This window comes from Lipotes vexillifer, unplaced genomic scaffold (assembly GCF_000442215.2).
Source record: "Lipotes vexillifer unplaced genomic scaffold, Lipotes_vexillifer_v1.1 scaffold173, whole genome shotgun sequence".
NCBI lineage: Eukaryota > Metazoa > Chordata > Mammalia > Artiodactyla > Lipotidae > Lipotes > Lipotes vexillifer.
This window is the reverse complement of record NW_006770924.1, coordinates 377564-381560: the sequence shown is the minus strand read 5'-3', so window position 1 is coordinate 381560 and position 3997 is coordinate 377564. Positions and strand designations below refer to the sequence as shown.

Sequence of the window (3997 nt, the reverse complement as noted above, 5' to 3'; positions counted from 1 at the left end):
AGCCTTTGTTTTTTTGTTTGTTTTTGTAATGGCTAGAGTATATAGTATATGGACTTTAAAGGAGCTTGATTTTGAAGTTTACCAACTGCAGATTCCACTGGATTTTTTGTGTCATTTAGAAAAATATTTAAGATCGGTACGGACCTATGACCTCAACTTACCGCGTGTCTGTTTTCCAACCCTTTCCATCCTTGCTGCAATTGTAAATCGGCCTTGGTTTTGTGGTCTCAATTGAAAGGCTTGTCAAGTGTGCACTTCCTTTAGTCTGCACATTCACAACTACAGACTTTTCTTCTGCTTAGCTGGTTTTCTTTCTTCTTCCCCTCCACAGCCCCGAGCCGCTTGTGAGCGTCACATTGCCAGCGCGAGAGCTACTGGAGAATTCTCATTATTCCAGGAGACTCTGGGAGCGCCTCTCCCACCTCCAAGGCTCCAGGAGCAAGTGAGCGGAGCTCTGGGGAAGAGCCACTGCTGGAAGGACTGCGGGAGGAGATGCCCCGGAGCTGGCTCTAAGGTAGCCAAGCCAGCTTTTTACCTAGGAGCTCTCAGTGGCCTTGCCAGGGCCAGCAGCAGAGACATTTCAACAAATCACCTCTTTTAATGTTCCTTGGCAGAGATCAAATTGACACGGTCAATTCTTAGCCACGATGATCATTTCGTTGTTTTGTATGAATCCAACATAAGAGAGATAGGACCAAACCCAATGGTTCTTTATTTTTGCATTACCTTGAATGTAGGCTTTTTTTGGTGGAGTTGCTCAGTTATCTTTTAACTCTGGCCAAGTTGTTCAAATACCACCAACATTTCCCTACGTATAAAATGCTTCTGCCATTCTTTTCACCTTATAGGACCACTTTTTTTTTTTCTTTCCTTCTAAATAGGCTATGTTTTAGAGCAGTTTTAGGTTCACAGCAAACCTGAGCAGAAAATACAGAGAGTTCTCATAGGCGCCCCTGTCCCCCACACACCCGGCCTCCCCCAGCAGAGTGGTCCATTTATTATAGTAATTGATCCGCACTAACACATCATTATCACCCAGAGCCCATAATTTACATTAGGATCTGCTCTTGTGCATTCTGTGGGTTTGGACAGTTGTATAGTAATATGGATCCCTCATTATAGTACCCTACAGAAAAGTTTTACCGCCCTAAAAATCCTGTGCTCTATTAACCCCTGCCCCCTACCCACTCCTTGGCAACCACTGATCTTTTTATTGTCTCCATACTTTTACCTTTCCCAGAACTACATTTTCATAATATGCTTCCTTGGAGTACTTTGAAATCTCTGTAAAGAAGTCTCGCTCTCAGGATGAAATGCTATTAAGGTTGTGTTAAGCTATGGGGGTAACACAAATACCAACTTTAGAATAGTCTGTAAGATGTTTCTGTGAGGGGAGGCCTGAAGTGCTAAATGTATGTGGGAGTGTCTCTGAGTTAAAAGTCGGGATTGCCTGGATATGGTTTGAAACTTGTACATAGAGACAGAAGTATGAGGTCTCTGTAGCCTCTTTAGGTTTAGAACTTTGGGGGAAGGTCTCTAGTAGCTGTCAAGTGCTCTCTCTCTCTCTCTTTTTTTTTTTTTGCGATACGCGGGCCTCTCACTGCTGTGGCCTCTCCCGTTGCGGAGCACAGGCTCCGGACGCACAGGCTCAGCGGCCATGGCTCACGGGGCCCAGCTGCTTCACAGCATGTGGGATCTTCCCGGACCGGGGCACGAACCCACGTCCCCTGCATCGGCAGGCGGACTCTGATCCACTGCACCACCAGGGAAGCCCAAGTGCTCTCTTTTTTAAGGAATGTCTAATTTATTATTTTCAAAAATTTTATTCTTTTATGTAAAAGTTTATTTTTGATTATTTAATTTCAAGTAATACAAAACAGTCTAAAGATAAAATTTTCTCCCTTCCTTTTCTCTTTTACCCACAGCTAATAATTTAGAACACACAATTTTTCACATACAAACTTTTCATAGACACACAAATTATGTGTATTTATTATGTTTAAAAATTGATGGAACGTGGCTACACATTTGGTTTTACAACTTGCTTTTTCCTTTCACTTGATATGCTTTGGATATTTTCCCTTTTAAGCAGAATTTTCCCTTTTAAGCAGAATCTCAATATAAGTAATGACTTCTTAGTGTTCCTTATATGACTGTAATATAATAACAATCGGTCCTCAAATGATGGGGTTAGCCTAAAATTTAAAGGGGGATATGGGGGGGGTGGAGACCTTTCACATTAGGGAAAAGACAAAAGCCATGACTGTTGACTTTGAACTCTTAGTCATTGAGGATGTGAGTTTTTATTTTCCACGGCAGATGATGCACAGCTTTGGGCTGTTGCCAAGGTGTCAGTTATGTCAAGTTTTTATCTTCTGGATGCCTGGAAGGAACATCCTTGGCACTAGGCTGTGTTAATGTATTAGCATAGTTGTTAGTTCTGGCTACCATCCTTGGAGCACTATGAGATATTTTCATGCCCATTTAAGGTGGTATGAGGTTGAATGAGTTCTAAGAGAAAGTAATGAATAACAGGGGTGGGATTAAGAGACTGACTTTATTTTGAACATATATTTATTTGAGGGAGGAGGAGGAGATGATGGTGTTAGTTAATTGCTAACCCTGTGATTCTTAATTATGAAACAGGGTTAAAATTGTTCAGCTCAATAGCTTCCTAGTGTGGTTGACAGCGAGAATCACCTGACAAGTTTTTAGATATCTGGGGCCGATATGAATATTTGTATTGTTATTATTTTATAAAATATTTATTTCTAGGAAGGTAATATAATAATGTAATCAATAATCAATAATATAATCAATAATATAATCAATAATATAATCAATGTTTATAAGGTTTATAAGGTACAAAAAGAGTGAAAAATAAGTCTCCCTCCTCCCCCTGTCTCCCAGTTACCCTTCCTGGAGACAACCATTGTTACCAATTTCTTCTATATTCTTTCAGAGATTTCAAGCATATACCAGCAATAATCTAAAGATTATTGCAATTTCTCTTTTTTTTTTTTGCCCAAGTGAAAAAGCATTCCACTTAGAGATGGGCTGGAATTTATTTAACCAGTACTATGTTGATGACCATATAGATCATTTCCAGTTTTATTTTCATGAACAAGGCTGTAGGGAATAACCTTGTACATATATCATTTTAAACATGTTTGTGAAAGTATCTATAGGATCCATTTCTAATAGTGGGATTGCTGGGTCAAAGGATATGCACATTTTACTTTTGGTAGAAATATTGCCAAGTTGCTCTGTTCATAGAGCTTGCAAAGTTTTAGATTCCACCAGCAATGGATGAAAACCCTGCTTCCTCATACCCTTGCCAATCACAGTATAATTGTCAAACTGATAATTTCTTGTCTGCCAAATCTATAGGTGAAAAATGATAGTTTAATGGAGCTTTAATTTGCCTTTTTTCTTATTTTGATTGACACTGAGCATCTTTTCATAAGTTTAAAGGCCATTTGTATTTCCTGTTTTGTTCCCTCTATGTTAGTGTCCTTTGTCTATTTTCCTATTGGGTTATTGATCTTTTTATTATCAGTTCACAGGAGCTCCTATGCATTAACAGATTAGCACCACCACCCCCCTCTTCTCTCCTTGTGATACGTGATATTTTACTTGGTGATTTGTGTAAAAATAATTATTTTGCAGTGTGGATTATTTAAAATTTTGTATACTTAAATTTACCAATTCATTCAACAAATATTTATTGAATGCCTCTTATGCATTAAGCACTTATTCTAGGCAGTAGGTTATACAATAGTGAAGAAAATAGATCCCAGTTCTTGCTCCATGGAGCTTACGTCCTAGTGGAAGAGACAGTAGATAAAAGACATTTAAAAATATTAGTTATAGAGGGAATTCCCTGACGGTCCAGTGGTTAGGATTTGGCGCTGTCACTGCCGGGGCCCGGGTTCGATCCCTGGTCGGGGAACTGAGATCCCACAAGCCATGTGGCAAACCCCCCCCCCCCCCCCCC

At 39.8% G+C, this 3997-nt stretch overlaps 1 protein-coding gene and 1 non-coding gene across 2 annotated transcripts in view; both read left to right on the top strand.

Moving 5' to 3' along the window:
- Window positions 1-342: 342 nt before the first annotated feature.
- Window positions 343-3997, top strand: part of ACVR1 (activin A receptor type 1) — a 76522-nt gene continuing 72867 nt past the window's right edge. The window contains exon 1 of the mRNA XM_007446448.1: window positions 343-514. The gene's annotated coding sequence lies outside the window, so the exon portion shown is untranslated. The remainder of the gene's footprint in view (window positions 515-3997) is intronic.
- TRNAD-GUC (transfer RNA aspartic acid (anticodon GUC)) lies at window positions 3881-3952 on the top strand. The gene has a single exon. It is a non-coding gene; the product is annotated as a tRNA-Asp (tRNA).